Here is a 13,839-nt window from a genome sequence, read left to right as displayed (position 1 = left end):
AATTCAGTTCATATTACAAAGGACATTTTTTATTGTAAATTATGTGTATGTGTCTCATGGCATGCATTTCTGTGTTTCATGTTATGCAATTTTGTACCTTAAACGTATGGATTTTGTACCTGAAATAAAGTAAATATAACATGTACTTTTGTGTCTTGTGCTATGCGTTTGCTTGTCTTGTGTTATGTGTTTTTGTATCTTATGTTATACAAATCTGTACCTTGAGAATATTGATTTTGCACCTAAACTAAAGTAATTATAAAACATGTGTATGTGTCTCATGTTATGCAATTTTTAACTATTAAAATTTTCCGGCGAAATTTGGCCGGAGTGACCAAAATTGATAAAAAAAATTACATAGTTAAGGTACTAAATTGACACTTTTGAAAGTCAGGGACTGAAATTAACAAGACCCCTATAATCACATGACCAAAATTGAAATTTCCTCGTTAGAATCATGTATATTATGAGTTAGAATAATGTACTTTATGTGTTAGAATAATGAACATTTTTTATTAGAATAATGTACATTTTGTGTTAGACTAAGAGCATCCCCATTAAGGGGATTGTTTACAGTTTTTTAGGAAAAAATGCCAACTCGGAAGAGAGAGGGATGAGAGAGAAGGAGTGGAACGCTCCTGCAAAGACCAAGTTTTTTAAGAATTTGTGGGTCCCACCAAGAAAGAGAAGGAAGTTTGTTGGTCAGAATTTTTTTAGCTTTGTTTTTTTTTCTTTTCCCTTTTCACACATTTTTCTCTCTCCTCTCTCTTATTTGGCACCTAAAAACTTGTGCTAAAAACTTATTTATTGATGATGTCCTAATGTACTTTATGTGTTAGAATAATGTACATTATGTGTTAGAATAGTGAAACTTATGGGTAAGTTAATGTATTTTATGAGTTAGAATAATGTACATTATGCTTTAGAATAATGTACATTATGAGTTAGTTATAAAAATGTATGTAGCAGAGGGTCGCGTGAAAAAAAATTACGCGAAATTACGTCGTTTTTGGACCGTGGTCCACACCATGATCCATGCAATAACTGTTGAGGATGTCAAAATGACGTTGTTTTGATGTTTTACAAAAATATTGATTCACGCGCGTGTTAGAATAATGAATATTCTGGGGTAAGAAGTATTTTATGAGTTAGAATAATGTACTATTTGTGTTAGAATAATGTACTTTGTGTTAGAATAATGAAATTTATGGGGTAATATAAAGTATTTTATGAGTTAGAATAATGTACTTTGTGTAAAATAATGTATTTTATGAGTTAGAATAATGTACTTTATGTGTTAGAATAATGTATTTATGAGTTATAATAATGTATAATGTACTTTGTGTTAGAATAATAAAATTTTTGGGGTAAGACATTGTATTTTATGAGTTAGAATAATGTATTTTATATGTTAAAATAATGTACTTTATTTGTTTTTGGATCGTGGTCTACACAGTTGTGTGGACAATAATGACTTGTGGAGTATGGCCCACAAAAAAGGGAGAAAAAAGGAAAATGATTGGAGAAAATATGAGATAAGATTATATGTTGATGTGGAGGAGTTGGGCCTATAAACTGGAGAGAAGGATTGTTGGAGTTGTCAAAACGGGCTTAGCTCGTCCCACGAAAAAGATGAGCGGGCTTTCATATTTTGGGCCCATATTTTAGCAGGCTTTTTGGCCCACCCCTGCCTAACCCGCGGGCCGGCGAGCGTCTGTCAAGCCCGCTAAATGTATAATTAAAAAAATTATTAAAATAAATAAATGCTCAAATATTAAATTTATAACATTAAATATGTCTTCATTGTCTTGTCAACTTGATTATATTACTAACGTGTGTGGGGGAAGAGGGGGGGGGGGGGGGGGGGTTAAATTTAAGCCTTAGATAACTGTAGATCTAACGGACAGAATAAACATAAAAAATTTAACGGGAACTTAGAGGCTTTTTGGTCCTTTTGTTCTAACCTCCTTCGGCACTATCTCTGCGCGCCTCTCTTTTCCAATTCTTGCATGGATTCCTAATTTCCATTTTTTCCTAATCACAATCGATTTTCGATCTCGATTATTGCCTATAAAATGTATTCTGTTCATCGTTCACTCGCTAATTCAATCAAGGTATTAAACTGAAGAACATGCCTATAAAATATATTCTGTTCATCGTTCAATCACGAATAATATGCACATTAAGTAGTAAATATACGCAACTAAAGGTTTCAATATAATATCTTAATGATTTACACCTTAAATTCTAGCACTGTTAAGATGATACAATCCTTCACATAACAATAACACGATATTTGGATAAATATATGAAATTTACCTTGTACACCCGACGTCGGTTGTTGATGTTGCTCCAGTTGGGGTACATTTTGTTCAAACACCATTGATGTTGTCGTTCTAAGAAATTCTTCGCACCAAGTGAAATTCGTCGATGATGAAATGGAAAACAGACATAAATAGATACCATCAACAGAGTATAACACAAAACCTACTGTAATTTTGCGTCTTCTAGCTTAGGATTGACCGTAAAAGCTTCGAAAAACATAGAGAAAGTCGACGAACATGCAAAATGAACGAAGTGGAGAAGACGAGAGTATGAGGAGTTTTTTTTTTTTTTTACTAAGTTACCCCTCAGTGTGCGAAATTCAATCAAAACCACCGCCCCTTCCATTTTTAAGATCAACGACTGAGATTAATGAATGGCTTTTGAATCAATGGCGCAAATGCAACCCCACAACCGCACCTAAGAAAGCCTACCGCACGTGAACATAATTTTATATATATATATATATATATATATATATATATATATATATATATATATATATATATATTCAAGTTCAAAAAAAATTAGTATAAATGATTTGTTAATGTGTTTAAAAAATTACAAATGCATTAATATATGTTTAAACTATCCAAATTATTTTAGTATACACTTATTACATTTTTATATTAATTTTTTTATAAATTTAAAACTTTTAAAATTTGGGGGGCCCACCCTACCGACCCGTTTTGACAACTCTAGGTAATATCCTATTTTTTTCTTTGTAGAAGCATATATAGAGTTCAGATGCGGCAGCACAAATAGTTATGCAAATATACACCAACATTGTCAGGAAATGCACAAATACCATCATTAGGTACGCATCACCAAACACGCACCATTAAGTATGCATAAAAGCACCACACAGTGTTCGAAAATGCACAATTAGGTGTGGGAGTTATGGTGCATTATTTTGGGTGTGTTGTGTGTTTTTTGGTGTATTTGTGCGTTTCATTGTTGTGCATTTTCTTAACACTATTGGTGCCTTATTCAAGTGACCGCACGGAAAGGCGCAACCGCATTTGGGCAGAAGTATGTGTGTGTATATATATATATATATATATACACACGCGCACACACACACACACACACACATACACAAGCTATATGAGAAGTTCATACATAAGTAATTTAATGTCGAATTTGTTTATTTAAATATGTAACTCATAGTATATGAATACAAAATAATATATGAGATTTATTGAATACAAAATAATATAGAGATTCATTATAATTGTCACTAAACTTTAATGAATCAACGGTACTCGTCCTTTAGGTGTTTTGCTCAGTGTTCATTTAGTTCAACCCAAAGATATTGGAGGTTGGTAAATATGATGTAACCCAAAGATCAAAATGCTAAAGAAAGTGTTTGGTTATTCAACAGTTTGGAACAACAATTTGTTCCAAACCACTGCAAATACAAACACTGCCATTTACAATATTTTCACTTAGCATTTTGGAGAATGATTTCCCCAAAACACCCATGTATTAAAAAAAAAAAAATTTACTATAGAGCCGTTTCAACTCCTTAAATAACAAGAGTCATTTTAGCTGGCTCACTGCTTGCTAATTTGATTTAATAATTTGACAGTCATTTTTTCTGCCCATTATAGGCCTAACTTCTTTAGGCTCTTATTAGTGTGTGTGTGTATATATATATATATATATATATATGTATATAGGATTCAGGTGCGGGTATAGCTTACCGTGCAGTTGTCTGGTTGACATACCTTAAGCATTAAAATGGCGCACCTTAAGCACACAAATAAAGCACCTTAAAAACACAAAACACACACCTTAAGTACACAAACCATGCACTTTAAAGCACACAAACAAAACATCTTAAGAACACAAACCACACACCTAAGGTTTTAAAATGACTCACCTTTAACTCCTTTAAGTTTTACAAAATCCACGCACCTTAAGCACAAAAATCACGCACCTTAATTTCAACAACTACTCACATTAAGCACACAACCCACGCATCTTCAGCACAAAACTCACGCACCTTGAGCACAAAAATCACGCACCTTAAGAAGAAAAATCACGCACCTTAAGTTTCAACAACTACTCACATTAAGCACACAACTCACACATCTTAAGCACAAAACTCACGCACCTTAAGCACAAAAATCACGCACCTTAAGAAAGAAAATCATGCATCTTAAGTTTCAACAACTTCTCACATTAAGCACACAACCCACGCACCTAAAGCACAAAATACACGCACCTTAAGTACAAAAATCACACACCTTAAGCACAAAAATCACGCACCTTAAGAAGGAAACCACGCACTTGAAATTTAACCTATATACATAAATTACCAAATTGCCACCGTGTTTTTTTTTTAAAAAAAAATTGTTAATCTTGGACGTTGATTTAAGCAAGATCAATGGCTCAGAATTAACTGCACAATCGCATGGGAACTGAATTCTATATATCTAAAAACATAATAAGTCTCAATCAAAGTTATATCACTCATTTATGTCCATTTTTTAATGGTAATCCTTTTGTACATTGTGCTTTTAGAGTTGTACTATATAATTTTTTGGACAAAAATACCCCTACCATTATAACTTCCGTTATCTTTTCCATTATTGTTACCATTCACATGCATCTATCATATATTTTCTTATATTCTTTAATGATAATAATATTTGTAGACATTATATATTGGATTTTTAATGCTAATCCTTTTGTACATTGTGCTTTTAGAGTTGTACTATATAATTTTTTGGACAAAAATACCCCTAACGTTATAACTTCCGTTGTCTTTTCTATTATTGTTACCATGCACATGCATCCACCATATATTTTCTTATATTCTTTAATGATAATAATATTTGTAGACATTATATATTGGACTATTATAATAAATATATATTTTTTGAAATAAAAGAGCTAATTCATTAATCATACGATGAAAAGTTTACAATAAGATCAATGCAATGATAAAACATTCTTACAATCAGACATTGAAACAAATTTACAATGCTACACGACACTTGAATCTCTGATTATTTTTCAAGATTGAAGCTGAATTCGTTTGGAGAACCTGAACCTTCTTTGATATTGTTAATGATCTTGCTACCCAAGTTTGACTCTATTGCTGCTTTTCTGTCCATAGGCAATATCTCCATTAATCTGAACTGCATATCAAGGTTCAGATCTTCTTCAGTGCTCGGGATGAAGCAAACATACTCCATTATCAGAAAAATATTTCACCTTATGAAAAAAGAACTTGCCAAACAAACGAGAGGAAAACTCGCTAAAGACACGAGAGGAAATAACTCACAAACGAAACAAGAGGAAATAACTTTAACAAAACAACATATGAAAATCAAATCTAAAACAGCCAAAAACAAATCCTAAACACCAAACCACTAACCAATATATATATATATATATATATATATATATATATATATATATATATATATATAAAATTTATTGAACCGCTGAAAAAAGGTAAAGAAGCTTGGATCTAGAGTTGGAGATGGCGAGGGACGGTGGTGAAGGAGGAAGAAACGTCGGTGAGGGGCCGAAGGAGATGGTGGCGGTGGAAGAGAGGCGGGTAGAGGTGCCTGCAACGGAGGAGAGACCGAAGGACTAGTGATTGAGAGACGGTCGGATTAGGAAAAGAAACGAGAGGAGGTCGGCGCCGCCTCCGCAAAACGAGCGGAGGCGGCGGCCGATCAATGGAGGATGAGGGAAAACCCTTGCAGAGAGAATATTAGGTTAGGGAGCCTTCCTTACTACTTTTCTTATGTGTCTATAAATATATTTGATTTCATATAGATTTTAATTAGTAGGAATTTGTTAGTTATTTAAAAAATATATAAATATTGGGCATATATTTTTGCGCATCGCGCATAGAAAAGACTAGTATGTATATATATATATATATATATATATATATATATATATATATATATATATATATATATGTTACAACAATCAACAAGACGTGAATGGTTGTGTACTTTCATCTCTTAAAAGAGTGCATAAATTTACCCTAATAAATATATTTTTGAAATATTTTTATCTCGTCTAATTTGTCTTCTTTTTTTTTTCTCCTTCTCTATTTCCGTTGTTTCTTAGCTTACTTCATCAATTGAGTGAAAGCCAAGTGTTGCTAGAATCATGGAGAAAGTATACAGATGGAAAATAGTCAATGGGTTTGTTAAGGTTAGGTTTCTTGTAGGTAGTATTTTATAGTGATAAATGTATGTATTAGGTGGACCTTCGATAATTCTACAACGCTGAATGTTAAAACTTTATCAAAAATAATAAAAATTAGTTTCTATTTTTGTAGGTGGAATTAGACTTGACATAAATATATGAATAAGTAAATTTTACTTCAACTTGAACAAAATTTTATAATACAATGCAAGGGTCTCAAACATACTTTGATCAAAGGATTCAATTAAAAGAATTAAACTAAACAAAAATCGATACCACGTACAGCTAAAAGTAATATCTCACAACATTAAAAAAAATCACATAATTTAGTTAAAAGAATTAAATTAACTAAACAAAAAGCCATACAACGTACAGTAATATCTCACAATATTAAAAAGTGACGGAGAATAATCAAATATTTTTTGAGTTCTACTCGTTATGTGATAATAATGTAGTATCTTTAAACCCATAACCTCCCATTTTGGAAAGTCACTTCATACCATTAGATTACAAGGTCATTGTCACAATGATTAATATTTAAACGAGATTATACTCAATATAGTCCTCAACTATAGTGATTTTACTTAATTTAGTCCTAAATGACTTTTTGTGCTTAATTTAGTCCTCGACTTTGATGATTTTATACAATTTAGACCTCCGTTAAGAATTCCATTTGTTGGTTGTTAGTAACAGAATCTAAAAACATAATAAGTGTGAATGAAAGTTATACCCCTGATTTATGTCCGTTTTTTTCGTTAAGTTTTTTTTGTACATTATGCTATAAAGGTTGTACATTAAAATATTTTGGACAAACATACCCCTACCGTTATAACTTCCGTTATCTTTTCCATTATTGTTACCATGCACATGCATCCACCATATATTTTCTTATCTTCTTCATTAATAATAGAGTAAATACCCAAAATGGTCCCTCGACTATAGTTAAATTCACAAATTGGTCCTTGACTTTCAATTTCAACCAATTAAGTCCTTAACTTTGTAATTTTGACACGATTTGGTCCTCCATCTATTTGACCATTTGTTGACCATGATTTTTGAGGATATATATGTAATTTCATAGTCCACCGTCGGTTTTTTAAGGTTCCGGTTGCATTTCCAGATCGCACTGTTACATTTGAATCCATTGTCGTAAGCAATCTACCAAATCTGGTCGTCTTTCTTCATCCTCCCTTTGGATTCAATGTAGTTGAGTTCGTACCAGAGCGAAGAAGACGGCGTGTTTCCGAACCAGTGCAACATCATCCTGGAGGCCTCCACGTGCTTCGACGAGAGCTAAAGGTTCTTCTGGAGATCGTCGATCACGGTCAACAAATAGTCAAATAGATGGAGGACCAAATCATGTCAAAATTGCAAAGTTAAGGACTTAATTGGTTGAAATTGAAAGTCGATGACCATTTTGTGAATTTAGCTATAGTCGAGGGACCATTTTAGGTATTTACTCTTAATAATAATATATACACATTAAATATTTGAGTTATATGTTAATTATTTCATAAATATAAATATCAAATTTATAAAAATGATTTACATTATTATTATTATTTAGAATAATTTATATATCTAAAATCTAAATAAATTTAAAATTGTAATATAATGTATTAATATTGGGCACCTATTTTTTGCGCATCGCGCATAAAAAATACTAGTTAACATGATAATTTTCATTCTTTTAATTTTTTTTGTTACATTACTCTCCTAATTTCCCCTTCTCCTTCGTAACAAGCCCTATAAACCTAAAACTAAAAGCATATGCAGAACCCAACAATTGTTGACAAATTGAAAGCAAACACACGCCAAACGCGCTGGAAGAAAACGCACTAGAAGCTTGTTACGCACTGATGGGACTGGAAGCAAACACAATGCCGGCACGATGGACTGACTTCGTATTCCATCCTACGCCATATTATATCGTGCACCGCGGTACATAATCGATTATGCACTGAGCATCAAAACGACGTCGTTTTGTTTAATGAAAAGAAACGATATTCGTTTTCTGCCGTTCCACACCCTTTCGCAAAAAATAAATCTATTATTCAGTTTCATTTTGTATACATGCAGTTTCAGTTCAACACAACTACAGTTTCATTTCGATATAACTACAGTTTCATTCGATATTTATAGACTCAAATATGTGAAAATGTTATTTAATTTTAGGGAAAATGGTCAAATAGACCCTCAAACTTTATCTGAAAAGTCAATTAGGCCTTCAAACTTTTAAAGTTGCATTAGGTATATAAACATATTAATTTAATGAGTTAATTCCAACAATGGTCCTCCGACTATGTTGATTTTCCACAATCGGTCCTCGACTTTTAATTTGGACAATTTAGACACTTGATTTTCGAATTCTTTCCAATATTGGTCCTTCCGTCAAATCAAAGTTAAATGAATGTTAATTTAAGGGGTAAAAACGTGATTCAACTGCTGAGTGTATAATTCATCTTTGTTCTCCCTGAGAGATGAGATGAATAGACGGAAAATCTTCAAACCACCGAAAACCATGGAAATATAGCTCGGAACATCCACGCCGCTAATATTGCTCCGATGAATGGGCAAATTCAGTAAACATAAAACTGCTCCCATGTATTGTGCCAGTTATTTATGTAAGCTCAGCCGAATGCCTGCAAAAAAAAAAAAAAAAAAAAAAAAAAAAAAAAATCAGGAACCAGCTTTACATCAGAGACACACTTCTGCCACTTCTCGAAGATTGATACTCAATCAGGAAATTAAATGACAAACAGAGGAATATAATCGTCTGTGTGAAATGTATTTAAACATATACAAAATACCATCATATTACTAGAAGAGAAAGAAGGATAGAAAGAATACAAATTTCCAGCCATCTAAAAACAAATGAAAGGGAAAACTATGGGAGCAGGTAAGTCCCAATCCCCAACTACAAATTGCATATTTTTCTTCCAACCAGACAAGACATTAGAACAACAAAATACTTAAAAATACTTTAAAAAATGAGATTTTTTAAAAAATATAAACAGCAGCATTACAGCTCAAACCCATTATTGTCATATAAGCTCGCTTCTTCACTTCTTCTCACCTCACCCACCCCTTCCCTCTTTCTCCTCTAGTCCTGAACAGTCTTGGTTGCAGAAAGAAAGCTCAGAAATTTAGCATCGAGACTTGCGGATCTCCGGTACCTAGATCCGCATTTCGCATTCTTTATCGGAATTGCGCGTGATATAGGGGGCGGAAATCGAATACCAAGAGATGTACGACAGAGATCCGTGGGGTGGGCCGTTGGAGATCAACGCCGATCGGCCACCGATGACGAGCGGAACCGGAATTTGCACGAGTTGGACCTCTGATGTAAAGCTGGTTTCTGAATTTACGTTTGCAGGCATTCGGCTGGGCTTACATAAATAACTGGCACAATACATGGGAGCAGTTTTATGTTTACTGGATTTGCCCCTTCATCGGAGCAATATTGGCGGCGTGGATGTTCCGAGCTATATTTCCATGGTTTTCGGTGGTTTGAAGATTTCCCGTTTATTCATCTCAGCTCTCAGGGAGAACGAAGATGAATTATACACTCATAGTTGAAGGACGTTTTTACCCCTTAAATTAACGTTTATTTAACTTTGATTCGACGGAAGGACTAACATTGGAAAGAATTTAAAAGTCAAGTGTCTAAATTGTCCAAATTAAAAGTCGGGGACCGATTGTGAAAAATCAACATAGTCGAAGGACCATTGCTGGAATTAACTCTTAATTTAATTCATGAAGTCCCAATTACCTGTTAGTGACCTACAATACCAGGTCATTGAAATTCCGATGAACGGAAAATGACCGCCGGAATAAAAATAAACGGAAAATAAGGCGTCGCTCGACGGAGACGGAGAAGCGACCATTTTGGCTGTCGGTTTGTGGATCTTGAATAATTTCTTCAGTTTCAGACTGGTGATTATCATTGTTTTGGTAGATCTCCCTTGTCATTTGGTGTTGTTGTTTGCTCGGATTCTGAGTTTTGAGCGATGGAGCTCTCTTCGGCCGATGCCGCCGCCGTCTGAGTCTCCAATTTCTCTTGCTCGGATTCCTCTACAACTGTGCCGTCTCCGTCGTTCCCTTTCACGCTCCCGCTCTGCTTCTCCTCCACTACCATGCATGTCTTCTATTTCTGGTTTCTTAATACTACTAATCGTCAAATCCTACTACTAGTACTCTCCAAATCGCCGCTCTCTTGCTCCGCCGCCGCCTCCGCTTGGTTCATACGATCGTTGTTTTCTGTCTCGAGATCCTTCGTCTTTTTCCTCGATCGGAGGCTTCTCTTCCTCGTTATCGCGGTCCGTTTCCGGGAGGTCGCCCATGTGGTCCTCGAATGACGCCCCCTTAGGATCTGTAGCGGTTGAGCTGGGAGATGACGCCATCTCCGTCGGACGACACTTGTTTTCCGTCCATTTTTTTTCGGCAGTCATTTTCCGTTCATTTTTATTGCCAGATAATCGCTGGAATTTCAGTGACTTGATATTGCAGGTCACTAACAAGTAATTGGAGCTTGATGAACTAAATTAATATGTTTATGTACTTAATTGCAATTTTAAAAAGTTTGAGGGTCTAATTGATTCTGATCTCTAGATAAAGTTTGAGGGCCTATTTGACCATTTTCCCTTGATTTTATTTTATATACACTATAGTTTTATTAAAACACAACTACATGATCATTTTGATATAATTATAACTTCATTGTACAAACACTCAAATATGTGAAATGTTATTCAGTTTCATTTTATATACACTGCAGTTTCATTTCACCACAACTACATTATCATTTTAATATAACTGCAGTTTTATTTGATAATATAAAAATAATACGTGAGGTAGTGTTGGTTTAGATATACTGTAGTGTCAGTTGGTAATTAACATACAAAAAAATGCGCACTCCGTTAACACTAACGGCGCCGTTTTGACCGCGGTACATGTGCACCGCGGTCCATGGTATAACGACCCCCATCCTACATTCCTTTGTCATTCTGATTTCATCCACTTTATCCATCTTGGTGAAATCCATTTTTATTTTATGTATTCTTTCTTTCAATGTTTTGACATGTATTTAGCCTAGGGGTGACCACGGTTCCGGTTCCGGTTCCGTGGATGGCGAAACCGGAACCGGAACCTTATAGTAAGGTTCCGGTTCAGAACCGACGATTCCGGTTGGAACCGCCGGTTCTAACCGGAATTATTTAAAAAAATTAAAAAAAAACGCTATAATATTTAATTTTTTTTGGTTTGGAACCGGAACCGGTTCCGGTTCCAAGATTTTACAAACCTTAATCGGAACCGTACGGACGGTTCCGGTTCGGTTTCGATTTGCACAATCACAGTTCCGGTTCGAACTTACGATTCGAACCGAACCGTGGTCATCTCTAATTTAGCCTTCATTTTATTAAAGATTGAGTTGATTAATAATGAGAGAAATTTAATCGATGAAGAAGAGGGTGAAATTAGGAGAGTAATCTAACAAAAAAAAAGGGAATTACCATGTTAACTCTGTTACTAATAGTCCACTAATAGAATTATTAATAGAGAATTAAATTGAGTAAAACCATCAAAATCAAGGATTAAAATAAGTACAAATAATCATTTAGGACTAAATTGAATAAAACAACTATAGTCGAGGACTATATTGAGTATTAACTCATATTTAAACATTTACCTCTTAATTTGCAAACATCAATGGCTGGCTAGGTTAAAAATAATATAATTAATTAAAAGAAAGAGTTAATTCCTGGAATGGTCCTTTGACTATTGATAGTTATCAATTTTTATCATTTGACTTTCAATTGGACCATAAATGGTCCCTTGACTATTGATATTTATCAAAATTTTTTCTCAACTTTCAATATGACCATAAGTGGTCCCTTGAGTATTGATTTTGTTCCAAAATTTGTCATTCAGTTAAATATCCATTTAATAAACATTAAATTTAAGAATAATAATATAAAAATTAGCTTGTTGTTGAGATTGCCAAATTGAGTTCATAAATTTAATACATTGAGTTCATCATTGTGAAGAACTAATTTTTTTACATTTTTACACACACACAGAGAGAGAGAGAGAGAGAGAGAGAGAGAGAGAGAGAGAGAGAGAGAGAGAGAGAGAGAGAGAGAGAGGCGCTCAAATTAGAACCACTCCCCATGTAAGAACGTAAAGATTAATTTTGTGCGTTCATTTTTATTAGTTGGATGGCCTATATTTGACTTTCTAAGTTGACATGGATTGATTCTTTTTTAAGTGAGGCTAGTAGTGTCTTTTTTTTTTTTTTTTTTTTTTTAAACTATAATATGTGGCAATTTGTTTCCTATTTTTTGGATCATCACTTTTACGAATTGGAGTCACGATTTCTTCATAATCGATGGAGTGTTCGTCCTTGAAAAGTGATCAGTATTTTTTTGTTTTTATGTTTTTTTTTTGCTTGTTTTTTTTTTTAGTATAATATTACCTATATTTGGATGTTGGTGTATATGTACTCATTTTGGTACGTGCATTCTGTTGTGTTGGTTGTGCAACCCAGTATGCATCGTAGGCTGGTGAGATGTGCATTAGTGCAGTACACCGTAGGACATGGGGAAGTCGATCGTAGGATGTTGAGCTATCTTTGAATGCACAACCAAAGAGTTATGGATGCATGACATTTGGCATAGGAATGCACAATATTCTGTATATGAATGCACGATCAAAACATATATGAATGCACGGTCTGGGCCAAGCTAATAATCAAACTAGATAGTGATCGATGCACAACATTCAATATAGGAATGCACTACATGCTATGTAGCAATGCACAGTATTTTGTACACGAATGCACGATAAAGGTGAGCGAATTATCCAATATTACTCAACGGTCACATCACATATCAACGGTTTTGTTACAGTACTGGGAGAGAAAAAGAATACCTCTTGAGAGTTCTCCCTCTTTTTGTATGTCTTTAGGGTTAGTCAACCTCCCCTTAAATACTAGCTTGATCTAGACTGATATGGTATGCTAATCTTCTAGTTTCCTAAAATATAGGATACTCAATCACACAGAATATTCTATAACACTCCCCTTCAAGTTGGAGCAAAGACATTGATCATGCCCAACTTGTTACACAAATAACTGACTCGGGTTCCAGTAAGGGCCTTCGTGAATAAGTCCCCAAGTTGTTCTCCTGTCTTCACAAATCCTGTGGAGATTAACCCTTGTTGTATCTTCTCACGTACAAAATGACAGTCAATCTCTATGTGCTTAGTTCGTTCATGGAACACCGGGTTTGATGCAATATGAAGAGCAGCTTGGTTATCATACCATACTTTGCAGGA

The sequence above is a fragment of the Ipomoea nil genome, unplaced genomic scaffold, assembly GCF_001879475.1.
Source record: "Ipomoea nil cultivar Tokyo-kokei standard unplaced genomic scaffold, Asagao_1.1 scaffold2792, whole genome shotgun sequence".
Classification (NCBI taxonomy): Eukaryota; Viridiplantae; Streptophyta; class Magnoliopsida; order Solanales; family Convolvulaceae; genus Ipomoea; species Ipomoea nil.
This window is presented reverse-complemented; position numbering follows the sequence as displayed.